Source organism: Anguilla rostrata, chromosome 16, assembly GCF_018555375.3.
Source record: "Anguilla rostrata isolate EN2019 chromosome 16, ASM1855537v3, whole genome shotgun sequence".
Taxonomy (NCBI): domain Eukaryota; kingdom Metazoa; phylum Chordata; class Actinopteri; order Anguilliformes; family Anguillidae; genus Anguilla; species Anguilla rostrata.
The window spans coordinates 3,733,109-3,751,295 of record NC_057948.1 but is presented as its reverse complement, the minus strand read 5'-3'; the positions used below and the strand labels follow the sequence as shown (position 1 = coordinate 3,751,295).

The 18,187-nt window shown below is 42.0% G+C and overlaps 2 protein-coding genes, 1 long non-coding RNA gene and 2 other non-coding genes across 8 annotated transcripts in view; 3 read left to right on the top strand and 2 right to left on the bottom strand.

Moving 5' to 3' along the window:
- LOC135242400 (protein NLRC3-like) overlaps nt 1–18,187 on the bottom strand; it is a 1,894,071-nt gene that overhangs the window by 136,509 nt on the left and 1,739,375 nt on the right. The gene's annotated exons all lie outside the window — the stretch shown is intronic.
- Nucleotides 1–18,187, top strand: part of LOC135242408 (NACHT, LRR and PYD domains-containing protein 3-like) — a 421,399-nt gene that overhangs the window by 106,119 nt on the left and 297,093 nt on the right. The window lies entirely within an intron of this gene.
- Nucleotides 1,925–9,360, bottom strand: LOC135242459 (uncharacterized). Its single transcript, XR_010326351.1, has 2 exons — nt 9,112–9,360; nt 1,925–2,022 (listed from the first exon to the last, which is right to left on the bottom strand). It is a non-coding gene; the product is annotated as an uncharacterized LOC135242459 (long non-coding RNA).
- trnal-uag (transfer RNA leucine (anticodon UAG)) lies at nt 14,108–14,189 on the top strand. The gene has a single exon. It is a non-coding gene; the product is annotated as a tRNA-Leu (tRNA).
- On the top strand, nt 15,142–15,223 carry trnal-aag (transfer RNA leucine (anticodon AAG)). The gene has a single exon. It is a non-coding gene; the product is annotated as a tRNA-Leu (tRNA).

Below are 18,187 nucleotides of genomic sequence, written 5' to 3'. Positions count from 1 at the left end.
TCCGAGACATTGTGCAGAGATGGATCCAGCCAGGAACAGAGAGCGGTCTGCAGTTTTGGAGTATTTTAAAATGATATCAGCAACTAAGCTTTATCCCCCTGAGACCCAGGGGAAAAACATTTTTTCTATATTTTTTGTTACAATATATATGTAGTAATAAAAATGTATAAAAATACAAACTAAATAAAATAAAAAACCATAAAAACAATCTGTTATGAATAATGATATATAATTGCAGTTTTACTTATTATAACAACAATTTAAAAAAAATACATATTAATTTTTTTACTCCAGAAAGACGACCAGGTCCAAGAACATGTAATCTCACATCCAAATTTATGACATTTAAAGACCATTATGTATTATAGACACAGAGACAATTAAGCTATCATGAAGGCTTGAAGATACAACTAGAAATGTCACGTCCTCCACAGAGTTCAAACATGAAAGTTTTTGTCTCAGAAACATGAGAGAAAATGTTTATATAAATACATACAAGAATAACCTTTTATTTCAATGACCTGTTCAATGTTGCATGAGCACCTCCTCTCCCCATTTAATAGTTATTACTCCGAAGTTTCAAGGTGGACACGATGCTGATGACTATCTTTTAAAAGTCTTTTATTGAATCTCTTTTAACCTTTAATATGATCTGCTGGTTTGGTAACCTAAATCTTAAGTACAAGAGTCGACTGGCCAACATCGTAAAATTATCTGGCAGGATCGTCTGATACAGCTGACCCCTCCCAGCTGTATCAGATAGGATCTATAAGGAAGGCACAGTCCATTCTGAGGGATTCCCAGCATCCCCTGTTCAATCAATTTGTATTACTTCCCTCAGAGCGCAGATATACACCAATCAGCCACAACATTAAAACCACCTACATAATATTGTGTAGGTCCCCCTTGTGCCGCCAAAACAGCTCTGACACGTCTCCACCTCTGAAGGTGTCCTCTGGTATATTTGTATTTCTGTACATATTTGTATCTACTGTATATTCGTATCTGATATTTTGTATCTACTGTAAACTTGTATTTGATTGTGTTACTTTAATGTCTTCTAAACTGCAACAGTGAAAAATCCCCCCGGGGATCAATAAAGTACACTACTACTGCTACTACTTATTACATTACTCGTTTTTATTACAAAATTTGAAATGGATTACATTATTGGGAGTTATTACACTGTTGGTAGTTTATTACATTATTACTTGCTACAGGGCTATAAAAAGCTAAGATATTGTTAGAGGGTGAATTATTTCCACATGATTTTAAAAACTCTCGACGGGTCAGAGCGGTTTTGGCGGCACAAGGGGGACCTACACAATATTAGGCAGGTGGTTTTAATGTTGTGGCTGATCAGTGTAGGCTCCCTATTTTAAAATAGGATCCCTATGTTAAAAACAAACATGATTAAACACTCTTTTATCCCAAGTGTCACTGGATTTCTTAATAAGTAATAGTGATACGTTTTGCAATGATTTTAATGCTTATCTGTTGTCATAAATATAGTTATTGCTATTTATTATATACTATGCTGCAGTACAAACTGCCCCATGTGGACAATAAAGACTCTAACTAACACCAAACCTATATCCTTTGTGTTATATACCGGCATATTTATTCGGAATACCCCCTCATTAATGCAAATAGGCTACTCCTAACTGCACATTATGTGGCTGTAACTCAAAATAGACATTACATTACATTACAGGCATTTAGCAAACTGTCCTATCCAGATCGACTTACACAACTTTTTTTTTTTTTTACATTACATCCTTACAGCTGGATATATACTGAAGTAATGCAGGTTAGGTACCTTCCTCAAGGGTACTACAGCAGTGTCCTACCTGGGACTTGAACCTATGACCTATAGCTTACAAGGCCAGCTCCTTACCTATTAGAATGGGCAAGATGTGTGATCTAAGCGACTTTGACTGTGCCAGATGGATGGTGCCAGATGTGGTGGTTCCAGCATCACAGAAACAGCTGCCCTCCTGGGATTTTCATGCAGTACAGTCTCTGGAGTTTACAGAGAATGGTGTGATAAACAAAAAAACATTGTTAATGAGAGATCAGATGAGAATGGGCAGACTAGTTCAAGCTAACAGAAATGCCACAAATGAAATAACAGCTAACTGTATGATTGTAACTGTATGATTGCACATAGTGTATCTGTGGCTATTATTTGATGTTACAGTGAATAGAGTTACACGTGTGAAATCAGATTACACGTGTGAAATCTCATGATCAGATTAAATGAGAAAGAATACAAGGAGAAGCCATTTATGATTCAGTGGCCCTTAAATCTTTGTGGTATGAGGACGATGCAGTATAAAAGACACACATTTACACAGTGCACAGTGTAAAACTTGAATACCCCCATACGGACAATTGGGGGTATGCATTTATGGACCACATTATTTGTCAATGATTTCTTGTATTCTGAATCTGATCACAGAAATCTAATTTCAATGACAAATATTGTGGTCACACAAAGTAGAAGGTCCCTTAAGATTAAAAAACATCAGTGTCCCTGTTCTTGCTGAAACCATGCAACCATTTATGATGTCTGCAACAATGACAATTTGATGACACTTGTAAAGCAACAGTAATACACAAAAATCTTCATACTGATGCCTTTGACGCTCTGACCAGAGAAAGCTGCTGTAATCCATCTAATGACAAGTTATTACAAGGCCAGCTCTCAGAACATTCATGTACTTGCTATGCTCTGTTATCAGCCTTTGTCACAGCCCAAACATTGGATTCCACCACAAGTACCTGGAACTTTTAGTCCCAGGAACTACTTTTCAAGGAACTAAAAGGTTCCTTCAGCCCATTGTTGTCTGCGTTTCCACCGCGGTCTAAAGTCCCGCAAAGATTAGGCAAATTAGCCCACTGATGTTTGAAAAAGCGACGTTGTCGTCGGTCCATCTATCCTATGATTTCTTCTGTAACCCCATACTACCACCGAAGTAGCCTACATTATTTTCTAATAAACAGGACAGCCCGGAGGGGTTTATTCCACTTATATACAACGGGTTACCAACAATGACTATATATGGTTACTTTTGTATTTATTGATTTTTATCAATTTAATCACCTGAAATTGAAATATTCTTCCGCAGCCGTTTGGGCATATTTTACCATTGTCAAGCAAAACTGTCGTTGGTAGTTGAACTTGGACCGTTGTTATGCAACAAATAGGATATAACAGGCCAATAGTCAGATTGTAACTGTTTTATATATCCTCTCAAACACATTCATTATGTTTTTATGCGAGCATTCACTTTCATGTCTTGACATCCGAGAATGCATTCACATTGAAGTTGAATTGATTACTTTCTCATCGTCAATTGCATATAGGCTAATCGCAAAATGACAAGAATAGAACGAAAACTCAGACTTGCGTGAAAATTTAAATTAGCAGTGGTACAGCCACTGTTTGCTTTCCTTCAAAGTTACTCCTAGCCGGGCAGTGAAGTGTGCCCTCCAGATGCAAACCATGCACCATAAATTAGTCCATTGTCTTCCTGGTCTTTTTGTAGAATTGAAGAATGGCAGAGTAAACTTTTTTTGTTTATTTCCAAATCAATTGTTTAATGTTTTGTTTTGTAATTTAGAAGTAGTAAGCCTGCATTCAATAAGAATGTATGATTTCAATTTGTTAATCTAATTTATGTCACAGAAGTGGTGGGCTTTATGGACTTTGTCACACCAGTCCACACACAACACTGCACCACACACAATGGACTCCCCTCCCCCCCTTTTTGAATCTGGGGAACCTCTGTCAGCTGCGCAGTCAGAGGTGGAGGGCTCTGTGGACCAGTCTGCATCACCGCCCACAGAGAAGGCTGAGCCACCCCCCATGGACACTACCTCTAACAACACCAGTCCTCCCATCACATCTGGAGAGCCCCACGGCAGGGCTCACACAGAGGATTGGCTCCAAAGAAATTTGTGTTCCTCTATCAGGGCTTTGAAGGGACCCCACTGGAAATGGACCAGGAAGCCTACCCTCCACTGTTTTATGACCTCCCGGGCCCTCACCATCCCGGTCAGAGCTTTATCTTGCTCTCCAAAGCAAGCGGAGCACAGTTGGAACACCAGCTTCCCACACCTTGATCTGCCAACCCCTGGGTCATCACCCCCCAAAAGCTCCACACACAGACATCATCCACGGGAAGTGTGAAAGTCTTTCCCTGACGTCTGAAGTGGTGGGATGGTAATAGACTGGGTGCATACCAGGGATCTTCAGCTCATCTGCCCAGAGAGGGTACACATAGACCCTGGGCCAGAGCTGAGACAGGTATGGTTAATGAGGATCCACGTGCGGAAGAGCCAAGATGGCAGGAGACCTCCTGTCACCTTTCCGTATCCTGAACTGTGCCTCCCTCCGCTGCCACAGGACTGCCAGTAGCCAAACTGCTGTTCTTGGAGGTAAAAGTGGCAGCCTCCCCGATATCCTGACCACAACTTTTAAACACAGAACCATGTCTGGCTAAGTCCTTGTGGCAAACAAGCCTGCCACAGGCCACTGAAGTGGCTTTCCGAGGGGCCCTCCAGCAGTGTGAGTGGAGATGGCAGATTTAACCTGTGCGCACTGATTACCTCACTACGCACAGGTGCAGCCACTCCTGTTCCCGGGTCCAATTAGCCTGGCCAGTTATCTAATTCTTAACCAATTATCCAATTGGCCAGGTCTAATTAGCTTGACCCAGGGCAGGTGTGGCTGCTTAAACCAGCCATCCCCACACCACAGTCCTGTTCCCCAAGTGTAGGTGCCCTCATGCGCTGTTAGTGCATACCAATGGACATGCCTGGGGCACCTCTGAGTTTTTCAAAAATTAAAACAAGTCCTCTGACCTGAGACTAAGCCAGTGGGGCTGCTGGTGCCAGGGAGACACAACAGTGTATCTACAGACCAATACTGCCCTGAAGAAGAATTCCAGCTGAAAGATGTTGGCATTTTAAAGTCTTTTATAATAAATACATTTAACTTCCATCGCTCTCCAAGAGTGGCTGAATGTTTATATTCAGTTTTTGCTTTTCTTTTTCATGCTCCATGGCTGAGTTTAGAAGTTGCACCAGAACCTCATTTATTTCCTAAAAGCCCATGTAAAGAAATAAAAAAGAAAAAGGCTTTAAAAACAACTGAGAAAACAAGAATTGACAAGACTAATAATTTATTTTAAAAGCACCAGCAGTACAAATGTTAGTAGTGGCTCACCTTCCCTCTCCCTGTCTTCTTCTTCTTCTTCTTTGGTGTTTTATGGCAGTTGGCTTTGTAGTTGCATTACCGCCTCCTTCTGGATTTAATCATTTATTGCTGTCTGGTTCTCTTATATCCTTTTACTTATACCAGTTGTCCTCTTAAAACTAAATATCTCCTTCTTTCCCTCCACCGTGTCCCCACATTCAAGCAGATCTGTAAACCTTGCCTCCACTCCTAGTCTCTGTAACCCTGTAAACATTACCATTCTTTCTTAATCATACTTCCTGCATACAATCAGGACATGCTCCACTGTTTCTGACTCCTGGCACTGATCACAATAGCAAGTTGGATGTTTTCCTATAATAAAGTGTCCTATTCAAGTTGCTGTGACCAATTCTTAATCTACTCTATGATTACTTGCTCTCTTCTATCGGTTCCACTGTTTCTTGCCATTCCTACTTTATTTTGTATTTTATGTAAATGTCCTCCTTTTGTTGCCATTGTTTGATTACTCCCCTCCAAACTATGCTTTTCCCCTCTGATTTTGAAAGTTTAACATTAAGGTCCACATACTCTCTCCTGACCGCCTCCTTATCTGCTTTCTCATTTCCCTGGATTTCTGGATTTTATGTGCTGGTACCCACATTAACTTTTTGTTTTTCCCTTGATTAGTTATATGAACTGTTGTTTAATAATTCAAGGATAATATATATTGGTGATTATTTCCTGATCTTGTTTTAATGCTTGACAATGCTGATACAGAGTCACTACAAATGAGTATATTATTTGCCGTCACTTCTTCCACCGTCTCTAATGCTAACAGAACTGCAATTAGCTCAACGGCATATACGTTCAAATAATCTGATGTTCTCTTACTGATTCCAGTCTGGTGACTGGGAATCACCACTGCAGCCCCTGTTACCTCTGTTATTGGATCTTTTGTCCCATCTGTAAAAATCTGTAAATAATCACTGTAATTCCTGTCCCTATGTATGTAATATTCCTGAACTAAATCTGCTGTTTTATTTCTGTGCTTAATATTCAATAGTTCTATGTCCACACAAGCATTTTGCAACATCCAGACTGGTCTCACAGGCCACAACACAGTTGGACAAAATTCAGTTTCATGAACTTGCATGTGTTCTGCAACATCCTTGCACCAGCCAATCGATTGCACCTGGGTTACAATCAGTACCCCAACACCTGGGTGTCAGATAATTAACAAATGATTCAATTGATTAACAAAATAAATCAATTAAACAAGTGAAGGACCACTCCTCCACAGCCCAAAAGCAGAGGTAGACAACAATGAATCCACTGACAGCCCAGTGAAAACCTCCCGCTGTTGAAGGCCTATCAGACTGGCAAAGCATTTTCAGGACTGAAACAACTACAGTATATGCATAGTCTACCTATACACTGGACTAAACAAAACAGTACTTGATTGAAAATGGGCTGGATGAAAACCTATATTCTAGCACAGAGAATTAATTTTAAGTTTAAACATTGCAATGCATAGCCAGAAGAAAAGAACAGAAAGGTTTGACACAGAGTGCATTTTGTTTGATAAACACACTGAATGAAAAATGCTATATGTTAACTTTTTTTTAAGTTAAAGAACCTAGTACATTAAGACAAAATTGAATTAAAGGGAGATTTCATGGAAGTGAATATTCATTAGCAGTTCCTACCAGCAGGTGGCACTATTGCCATATAGAATATATTGTCTTGTACTTGATTGAGAACTTTGAGGAAATTATGTTCTTGCTTCTGCATGTCAGGTGCCCCTTGCATACTTTACAGGTCATAACAGTTTGTCAATGTGGCAGCAGTTGAAGTTTTGTAAGCCTAGTGTTGTTCTTGGCATCAAAGCAGTGTAAAACAAGTTCAGTTGGTCTGGCAAGTTCCTCTCTCAAGCCTTGCCAAAGATAAAAACAGTCTTTGTCTTTTTCGTTGAGTCACTAACCTGTCCATGTTTTGACGCATGGCAGCTTTTATCAACCTTTTTGAGCTGTTTCTAGATGTTTAAACATGACAGGTCATTGCCAGAATTAAATGATAAAAATTGAATTGAGTGCAAACAATTACAGTTAGTTTGTAATAAAATGTTTACTCAATGGATAATCAACTGAGTTTCCAACCTGATAAATCCATCCAACATTATTATAAACAATGATTTGTCAAAAAGGTGTATAATATACAGACAGGTATCATGAAATGAAATGATTGAGCAAAACAATTTCATCAGCAGACATGGTATCAGGAAGCTGTAACTAATGTATTGCCTCTGAGGCCTCAGAAATGGAGTTGGAGAAAGACTCACTCATCATTATATTAGTTCTGTCTGCAATGGTAAAAAGCCAACACTGAGTCTATCATCTTACACAACATAGAGGGTCCCTTCAGAATAAGAATCAGTGTCCCTGTTCTTGCTGAAACCATGCAACCATTTATGATGTCTGCAAAAAATGACATTTTGATGATACTCGTAAACAACAGTAATACACTAAATGCTGATGCCTGTGATGGTCTGACCAGAGAAAGCTCCTGTAATCCATCTAGTGACAAGCTATTATAAGGCTCCCTCTCAGGACTCAGGACTGGAAAAATGATTATCGTTGCTTAATGTGCTTGTCATGCTGATTCTGTTTCTCTCTGTATCAGCCAGGCATTAGATTACAGTTCAAGCTAGGAAGCTCCCAATACACCAACACTCAGTTTGAAACTGAAATAAGTTTGCAATGATTTGAAATAAAAACCACTTTACATATTTCACCTCACATGAACACAGCTGTCATCTCAGTACTACTCAAGCCTAACAAAGATCTACTACACAAGCCTTCTACACTAGCCACTGCCCACTGTCACTTATTAACACTGATTTAAAAGTTATTAGCAAAACACTAGCCCCAAAAATCATCCAGACCAGACTGGTTTCATTAAAGGCAGACATTCATCCAATAACACTCGCTGCCTCTTTAACAGTATCCATATGTCCACACAAGTCAACATAAATGTGACAATTTCTAGATACAACACTACAAAAATATGGTTTTGGAGAATCATTTATTCATTGTATTGCAGTGAAAATCTATGGTGGCCCAATGGCTGCAGTCACTACTAACGACATGCATTCACAAAGATTCTCATTACACTGTGGAACTAGGCAAGGTTGCCCACTCTCTCATTCACTATTTGCATTTTTCACTGAACACACACAAAGCAGAAAGCACATTTTGACTACTCAATTGGGCTTCCACTTTGTCCTTATACCATAATTAATGTAATTATATGTAATTTATGACTGTGACTGAAACATGCTCCTGTTTTTAACCTCTGCACTGCTTTTAATTGCTGTAACACTGCTGTCTCTTTCCCCATTTGATGTTCACAACTTGTTTGCCACCTGCCTTGTTTAACTTTGTAACTTTGTGTTTTATGTCAGGTCCCCCTTGCAAACAAGATTTAGATCTCAATGGGGGGTTTTCCTAATTAAATTAAGGATAAATACATTTCTTTAAATGCTGTTAAAGTTTGTTTTTAAGAAATTTGTTTTTCAGCAGCCAGTGATTTGCAGACACAAATGCAAACAGAACTGCAATCAACAGTTCCTGGCCTGGTACCTCTGTCATATCCAGTGAGGTAAAATGGTCATAAAGTATCAAAAAATACCTTAATAAATGAAAAACTTTCTAAAAGTATTTTTTAAATTACTTTTTTTTTCCCAAATGGAAAATTTGTAGACATCTGTTACACCTAAACCACACCATTTATTTTCAGTTTTCTGTCTACTGACAGGGTGTTATTTTCATTATACCTGCAGATGCCCATTCCTCCCCACACCCCTTCACCAGCTTCTATTCTCTCATCTCACTCCGCAACAGGCTACTTACTCCGTTCTTTTATTCCTTCTTTTACTCCCTCTTCTTTCTTCACATCTTTAAATTGGTGTTTGAGTTTGAAATACTTTGTTTCACAATGACAGACAACAGGAGCAGAGTAAACACCATCCTACAGCCATCCTGCTTTTCTCTTATGACTTCTTCATATCATCACGTAAACAGACACACATAACAGCATTCCTGTGCTGAACATGGGCTCATGTTGGTTGATCTGACGTACTGGATAAACAGGTATGGGCTGGGTTGGGGATGACAAATGCATGCATAACTGCTTTTAATACAACGTTTGAAAACTTTATCTATGCTTCCTGGACTCTATAAAACTGCTTTTGACAGATACACTTAGGCTTAGGGATTTTAGCCTGGTAGGGCAATATTTACACATTTGAGGAAACCAAATTAGAGATGAAGAAACAGTCAAATGACTTTACCAAATGTGGGAAAACAAGGTTAGAATTTGGCCTGTTTGTTTCTGTGAGACATATAGAGTAGCAGCACACATTTGGGAGCTGGGGGTTTGGGGAGCACACAGGACAGGGGGTGCGGGGCAGGAGGAGGGAGGGTTGCATAGCGCCTCAGAACTGGAGTCGGAGAGTAAAAAAAAGGTATTAAAACGGGCGCAAAACAAGTTCAGCTGGTCTGGCAAGTCCTCATCACCGTTGACCCCACCTGATCTCGCCTTGTATGGAATGATCACCTCCACCCCATGCCAAAGATAACAAGAGGCTGTCTCTTTCTCTTTCTGTTTGAGTCTCTAACCTGTCCTTGTATTGGCGCTTGGCAGCTTTTATAGACTTTTCTGAGCTGTGTCTAGATGTTTTATACAACAGATCATTGCCAGAAAATTTTTTAAAATGTAAAATTTATTTATAAAAGTTTTATTGAGTGCCAACAGCTGCAGTTTATTTGTAATAAAAATGTATTGTCAATGGATAATCAACTTCAGTTTCCAAATGGATTCACCCATAAACATTTTTATAACCAATGATTTGTCAAAAAGGCCTTTAAAATACAGCCAGGTATAATGAAATAGAACGAATGAGCAGACATGCTATCAGTGAGCTGTTATCAAAAGCGTACATATTTGGCCTGTATCTGTATGATTGTACATTATGTATCTGTGTCCATTATTTGAAGTTAAAATGGATAGTGTTACACTTGTGGAGTCAGGTCAGGTGTTGGCGGCCGAGTGAGGAGAGGAACGGTGGTGGCGGCTAGGGGAAAACTCGAGCGGGAGGAGAAGGCAACCTGAAGTGGAGCCGTGAGCCCCGGGCTGGGCAGGAGGCGAGCGGGGGCGGAGCCCCGGGCTGGGCAGGAGGCGAGAGGAGGCGGAGACCCGGGCTGGGCAGGAGGCGAGCGGGGGCGGAGCCCCGGGCTGGGCAGGAGGCGAGCGGGGCGAGCCCCGGGCTGGGCAGGAGGCGAGGAGGCGGAGACCCGGGCTGGGCAGGAGGCGAGCGGGGGCGGAGCCCCGGGCTGGGCAGGAGGCAGCGGGGGCGGAGCCCCGGGCTGGGCAGGAGGCGAGAGGGGCGGAGCCCCGGGCTGGGCAGGAGGCGAGCGGGGGCGGAGCCCCGGCCGAGTGAGGGACGTGCAGCGAGGAACGCTGTGGAGCGTGAGTGTGCTCTGTCCTGCCCAGTCCACAGTGGGGTAACTGGTGCTGCGCCTTCCCCTCTCCCCAGTACGGCCCCGTTCCCCCGTCCGGAAGATTCTGTAACCCGGGAGAACAACGACGTCCGGCCTCAGCGGTTCCAGGGAGCTGAAGGAGCAGTCCCTGGCTATTTTTCTTTGGGTTTTTTTTTTTATTTTGGGACGTGGAGGAGGTGCCATCGGTCGAGGGACATGGAAGCAGCTGCCGTGTTGGCGGAGGACCACCTGGCAGAGCACCCTCAGCGTCCAGCAGAAGAGGGGAGGACACCGGTGATACAGCGTCCTACCCCAGAGCCAAGACGAAAACCCCCTCCCTCCCCTCCTCTGGTGATCAAAACTCAAAGTCATTTCCACAGCTGCATAGGTATTCTTATGTCATAATAATTGCAGCAAATATGGCTGTAAACTAAATTGTTTTACAAATAATCCAGACAATGTTTGATCGATCAGAAAAACAGTTTTCATGGTTATATGAGCGCACATAGTGAATCACTGCCCATTCTTTCACTGCTCCACCTCAGTTCCGGTAGATCCAGTGGGAAACCTGCAGTGATTAATGCACTTCAGACTGTGTTCTGCAGTGTACAGCTGCTTGGAGGCTTAAGGTAGTGAAGGGAAGTGTATGTTTCTGTATTTCTGTATGCACTCCTGGCCACTTCTGCCTAGGCCTTTGGCCTTGTCCCAGTCTCCACATTCCCAGTTACCATGGCGATGAGGGCAAAGAGCGATGGAGAGCTACGGAGAGGATGGAATGCAGGTCAAGGCCGTCCCGAGTGCACTCCTGAGTGGGCCCGAAAAGCTCTGGCACCCACAATGGGGATATACCGCCCCATCCCAGGCACTATACTGTGCTGTTGTGTTACGTGCTGAGATGCTTCATTACTGATGTAACATGCTTGTGAGATGTGACCTTATGAGGTGTGATGCTTATAAACTACTATCAAGACTGAGACAACTTAGTGAGTCTTTGGATAATGCCCCTGCATGCTGTGTAGTGGGTATTTCCCTGGTGCATATTGTACTAAAGTCTGTTACAGAGGAAAAATATAATCTGGCCTGATGATTTCCTGTGTGCCTCATGTACCTGCTTTGAGTGGTTCCTATCAATGCAATGATTATTTAGCATTCTGTATGGTAGTTAGCATTTCTTATGGATGCTGATAAGTTGTTGTTTTATTGAAATTAGGCTTGGGGCTGCTGGATGGCTCATTCAGTTAAGGCACCACGCTGAGGTGCATGGATGAGCCTCACGGTCTTGGGTCGAATCCGGACCGTGCTACTGCTGACTGTGGCTGGTAGCTCCACAGGGCGACGCACCATTGGTGCCTGTGTCACCCAGGGTACAGGAGGATTCAGTCAGACAAGGATCTGTGTTTCATCGCTCTCTAGCGACCCCCCTTGGGCGCTCGTATGACTGCATGTCAGAGCCTCTTATGAAAGGTCTTCCTCCAGCATGAAAAACAGCTTTTCTGTTCTATTCCATTACAAAATACATATGTTTTTTTTTTCATCCAAGCAGAGTAACATAATCTATTAATGTGTAGGCTTGTCATTACACCAAAAGTGATTTATTTTGATAAAACAAAGCATTGAGATTAAACATAAGGCCATGTCATGGTTCTGTCTCCATCACATGGGTGTTTGATGTAATTGCAACAGGGAAACATTTACTCAGACAAGCTCCTGTTAATAAAAGTACTGGCGTATGGCATTAGCAAACTTCTGAGAATTCTGAGAATTCCTCTGCAAGCTGTGGCATGTGTACCTCTCTGGTGCTCCTTGTAATAAAACTTGTAACTGTGGGAAACCGTTGTCTGACCTGCTATTTTCCCGTCTACCTTGTGTGCCTGCTTTAAATGGTTTCTGTCAGTATGATCCAAAAATGCCCTGCCAAACCAGACATTTAAACTCTGCAACAATGAGTTTTAAACTGAACTGCCAGTGCCTATAAAGTACTGCAGTCTGTAATTTGTTCAGCTGTCATTTGTACACCTCATGTTGCACACAGTTGTTCTCATGTTTTAAGTTTGTTCAGCATTGCAGGAGATACTGTATGGCTGTAAACTGCTATGTTTCACAAATGATCCAGGTCATGTTTTAAAGATCAAGAACAGTTTGTATATCGATGGTATATACACAGTCTATCAGTGCTCTTTCATTGATTGATGTTACACTGTGACCACATACTTCTAAAGAATAGTACTGTCCAATCACATTAAAAAGCCAGCATGATCACTCTGACATCACTTGCAATAGTTTTTTTGGAGAGAATAGTGCTGTCATTTATACTCAAAGATACCAAACACAAGATGGAACCACTGCACTTTGCACACAAGGTGAGGCACGGCATTGATGATTCTCTACTTTTTCTCTTTTTATCTGTCCATTGTTATTTACTTTCAGTTCAGTGAACTCTTGAGAACCTGTCAACTTCTGCCGTGAAACTTAATCTAAATCTGGAGTTGCCCCTTGCAGTATCGTCACAATGCCACCGGATGGCAGAATGCATCTGCTTTGTGTTTGCAGTATTCTAACAAACTCACAGATCTGATAGTTGTCAAAAACATACTCTGATACTTTAGGCCATTTCCAGCCCCTACCATGGTACATAATGGTTTTATGAAATTCCATTTAGCATGAGGATGGAGGTGCAATTTCAAAGAAATGCACTGGTAGACACACTGAAGATGCTTATTGTTATTGTATACAGAGCACACACAGCACACTGACGCACACAGCCTCGGAGTACATTAACACACAGCCTGCCAGGCCCCAGCAACACACACACAGCACACTGATGCACACACACACACCACACACACACACACACACGCACACGCACACGCACTCACACGCACACACACACGCCAGCCCAACCCCCCCCCCCAGACCCTATGCTGTTATGAAACGCTATCAAACTCCGTGCGCTTCTCACATGTATTCCCCCACTGGCTCAGAACAGCTCGTCAGCAATTCAGTCTGCCCCCCCCCCCAATTTGCCAAGCTGTGGGCCTTTTAGTACCTCTGCCTTCTCTTTCCCAGACCTGGCAACACAATCTCCATCCACAAAAACTGGGATTTGAGTGGCCCTGTCATTTTCCCAATCATACCCCACACTTCCCCAGCCTGTGTGCCCCGGCCTATCCGAGAGCAGTACTCTCTCCAGCACTTCCTGTTTGGTGCCTTGATGACTCTCCTGGCCACTGCTCTCGCCCTGTGATACTCCAGCACACAGTCTGGAGGAAGGTTCCTGTGCAGGACCCGGAGCGCATGGCTGTGTGCTCTAACAGCCTTAGAACATTCCGGTGTGACATGACACACACGTGGGAAACTTCGACCTGTAGGTAGCGTGGCCGAGGGGTCCAAGGCGCTGGATTTAGGCTCCAGTCTCTTCGGAGGCGAGGGTTCGAATCCCTCAGCTGCCATGTTCTTATGAAGGAACAAATGAAAATGTAAGGCATGAAACCTCACCTTTCCCAAATTTAATCATTGGTGTGTTTTTCAGGGTTTAAGTACCGTGATCTCATAGTGTGACGTTATTCAGAATGAAAACCAATAAAACTGGTGTGAAGGAATACCTTCCGGAACAAATTTCCAACAAGAAAGCATTGGCCGTGTAGTTGCAGGCGTGGCTGCATACCGCGAACTTGAGCCGGCATCCGATCCCTGACTTGTGCATGGAAATTGTTTTTTTCATTTACTTGCAGGCCATCTTTATGGTAAATTGATGTTGTGTTTTACAAGAATTAAAACAAAATGTGTGACCTGCAGTAGGCCCAGGGAATCCTCAAGCACCTGTGGACAACATCCTCTAGACTGCAATGCATTGTAAATGGACCATAGATTGTATTCAAAAGGTTTAGGTATTATGTATTGACTAAGGAAATATAATCCTGCCAGAAACCTTTTATTTTAGGTACACATTTGCTTACATAAATGGATGAATTCTACAAAAGGTTGTGAATGGTGCAGTATTTGGACAAATAGAACATACAAAGTTCCATGATTCTTGATTTGAATAGCTTATTAATTTTACTAGGAGAATAGGAGCACAATGTTAAAGGCAATTGGTTGTGTAGTGGTTTGCATAATTTCCTACCAAACATTTTATCTTTTTTTGATTCCTTATTAATGCAAGTTGCTTTTCCATTCCATCTCATTGCAGTAACTTCTTATGTTAAATCGACACTGTGGGGTGTGAAAACCAGCACAAAATGCATGGACAGCAGTAGGCTTAGGGAATACAAGCAGTCGAAGACAAACTTTCTAGGGCGACGGTGTATTGTGAAACCTCCAAATCTTATAAATTCTCCTGCAAATTTTCTTTTCATTTCTTTAATTGTAACATCAGAAAAACGTGAGGCACTTGCCACTGGAGGTAGCGTGGCCGAGCGGTCCAAGGCGCTGGATTAAGGCTCCAGTCTCGTCGGAGGTGAGGGTTCGAATCCCTCCGCTGCCATTATTAACCACACTTTGGAATTTCTGTCATAACAGACATGCTCTAGATTCTTGGAAATTTTGAAGGATTTTGTTAAAGCAGCGCCACCTCACGTACGTCCATACTAATATGAACTTGATGCTCTTAGTGGATGATTCTGGCTTTGGGGGATAGAGAGCCTTAGTTTGAATCCTGGACAAGCCCTCAAAAGCACACGTCAGCTATGATTTCTTCACAGGCAGTCCATCTTTCTAGCATCGTCTTTTGTCTCAACCTGGAAATACAGCTAGGATTGAGATCACAGTTAAACTAATTAGTGATTCAAATCAAGAATCATGGAGCTTTGTATGTTCTGTTTGTCAAAGTACTGCACCATTCACACCCTTTTGTAATATCGATCCATTTACTTACAATGTATTGCAGCCCAGAAGACGCTGCCCACAGGTGCTTGGAGAGGATTCCCTGAGCCTACTGCAGTTCATGCATTTTGTGTTGGTTCTTGCAATTCACAACTTCGATTTAGCATAAAAATGGCCTGCAAGGAAATGGGAATAAAGCGACTTGCACCGCTCAGAAACACAGCTGGGTGAAGTGCTCGGAAAACAGCAATTCCTGGCCCTGGACAACCAATGTTTTTGTTTTTTTTTGCGGAATTGTTCTGGAAGGTATTCCTTTCTACCAGTTTCTTTGGTCTTCACTAGGAAAAATGTGATACTATGAGATCACAGTACTTGATCCATGAAAAACACGGCACTGATTCTATTTGGGAAACGTGAGATTTTATGCCATGCAATTTTACTTGTACTTTCATCAGAAAATGGCAGCGGAAGGACTCAAACTCGCACCTCCAAAGAGACTGGAGCCTTAATCCAGCACCTTGGACTGCTTGGCTATGCTATCTCCAAGTCCACCTTTCCCGTGCATTTATGATGTTACAGTTAAAGCACAGAAATGACAATTTGCGAGAGAAATCGTAAGATTGAGTGCATTTACAATGCATTGCAGACCTGCCAAATTTGTCTTTGGCTGCTTGTATTCCCTAGGCCTACTGCTGTCCATGCATTTTGTGCAGGTTTTCACATCCCACTTTGTCAATTTAACTTACGTTGCTACCGCAAGGAGGTGGAATGAAAAAGTGAGTTGAGTTGACCAGGAATCAAAACCAGATAAATTGTTTTGTTAGGAAATATTGTGGACCACTATACAACCAATAGCGTTTAACAACGTGCTCCTATGGTCCTACTTGAGCTGTCACTAAATATTTTAGTCAATGCATAGATGACGTTTCAGGAGCACCACTTCAGGCCTCTTCAGAGTTTGGAGAGGGCTGAAGTGGCAACTTGTGGCTCGTTGGTCTAGGGGAATGATTCTCGCTTTAGGTGTGAGAAGTCCCGGGTGTTTGTCCTCTCTATAACTGTCAACACACAAAGGACGTTGCGTTGGTGACAAAACGTCATGTTGAGACTTGAGAGTCTGTTGCAATCAGTTCTACTGGTATGGCATGTTTTCTAAATATGGCAGCAGAAGGAATCAAACCTTCATGTTCAAAGTGACTTTCCCCAAGTCCTCGCTGTACGACATTATCCTTCCGGCAATTATTACGTGATGGAAACCAAAAATCACGTGCCCATGAAAGCTGAAAAGAAGACAAAGTTTTGTCAGAAATCACATATTTTCTTTTCCAAGTGCTTCCTAACTATTCAGGTAGCGTGGCCAAGCGGTCCAAGGCACTGGTTTTACGCTCCAGTCTCTTCGGAGGTGAGGATTCAGGGCGCGGGAAAGGGTGTGCTGCAGCACCTCCTAGCTGCAGGCAGGAGGAGCGCCTCCTGTCTGCAAAAAAAAAAGTGTTAGTCATTTTTAAAAGTATATGTATATATATTTTGCTTTGGGGAAGAAAATAGATTTTTTTAAATGTGTTTGTTAATTTTTAGTGATCACAGGCATGGCGATCTTGCTACGGGGTTCACAAGGGCGTCAGTACGGAAGTTGTTACAATTGCAAACGCTTGGGTCATGACGCATGAGTTGGCTAAGCGGACGAAGTAGCCTACAGGGCGCATAAACGCATCTCGGATTTTTTCAATGCCAAAAATGCTAAAACATCCAGGACCGAGTTAGAAGACGCTGATGCAGCACCTACTAAGACATGTTTGTTAATAACACTGTCACTGTGCAGTTAACGTTAGTGTTTATTTATTCAGTCACGGTGTGTGTATATGTTGAGTTATTATCATTATACAACAGAACTATCTTACATCATATATAAAATCAAGTGAAAAAATGGTGGTGTAAGTGTTTAACTTAGCTAGAGTGCGTTGCTTTGAGGCATTCACTAACAGGAAATAATGGGTCAATTGTTTACCGTCGCTAGGCAACTTGATGCCAGCTAAATTTGATGCGGAATGATGCTGATATACGCACTTTCAAAATAAAAACAAAATCATTGCTTTGGTCGAGCTCTGATGGATAATGTTACTTTTGTCTTCCTTCATTAGCTAGAGAAAACATAACCAATTGTTTTTCTTTCTTTCTTTTCTTCTTTCATTCAGATATGCAACTGTGGAATGATTTGCCGATGCTACTATTTCCAACAATGGATTCCAATGAATGATTTGGGTTAGAATTACATCGAACCTCAGAATTCTGGAGCATCTAGACCGTGTTTTGCATTTTTGATCTTGTATTTAAAAGACTCTACTAGGGTCCAGTTTTTTACACAAATAAGACTGGACATCAAACATCATCTTTCTGTTAAAGTCAGTAAACCAACGCTTTCATAACTTGGAATACCATTCTTTCCTGTCATCATCTTAAGCATCTTTCTGTACACTATAGTAAATAGACTGTTTAATTTTTTCTTTTAAAGATAATGACGTCCACTTTACACTCGGCAGTTGGCACACCACCCCTACTTAGAATGTCTTCCCTGCCACCCCCGCGAGGGTGCGAATCCCTCCGCGCCCATTATTACCACATCTTTGGAATT